The following is a 347-nucleotide window of genomic DNA, read 5'->3' as shown; positions in this document are numbered from 1 at the left end:
TCATGTGATCTTTAGGGGGTGTACTGTACGTTGTTAAAACTCATTTCATTTGCAGAGGTTTGCCCCCCCCCCCGCGGGCGTGAAAAATACCATCAGTGTTTTCATCAAGTAAAGATCTTTGTGAAGCTGGACCCGTTTTTCCATTTCTCAGAAATGTACTGACTCTAGGTCTGATAGTGATTTCAGTTCAGAGCAGCAGTGATGTCCTCTACTGATATATCTGACATACAGACACATTAAAATTAAACCTGTAACTCAGTTTATCTCTCTATTTTTAATGTATTCATTTGCTTTTTGGGTAATGTCCGACTTTTATTATTTTCTTTATTTAATTTGACTTAATTTTA

This window comes from Seriola lalandi, unplaced genomic scaffold (genome assembly GCF_002814215.2).
Source record: "Seriola lalandi dorsalis isolate HSWRI2012SDOR001 ecotype SW California unplaced genomic scaffold, Sedor1 jcf7180002054976, whole genome shotgun sequence".
Taxonomy (NCBI): domain Eukaryota; kingdom Metazoa; phylum Chordata; class Actinopteri; order Carangiformes; family Carangidae; genus Seriola; species Seriola lalandi.
The sequence above is the reverse complement of the archived record's forward strand: the minus strand, read 5'-3'. Positions refer to the sequence as shown.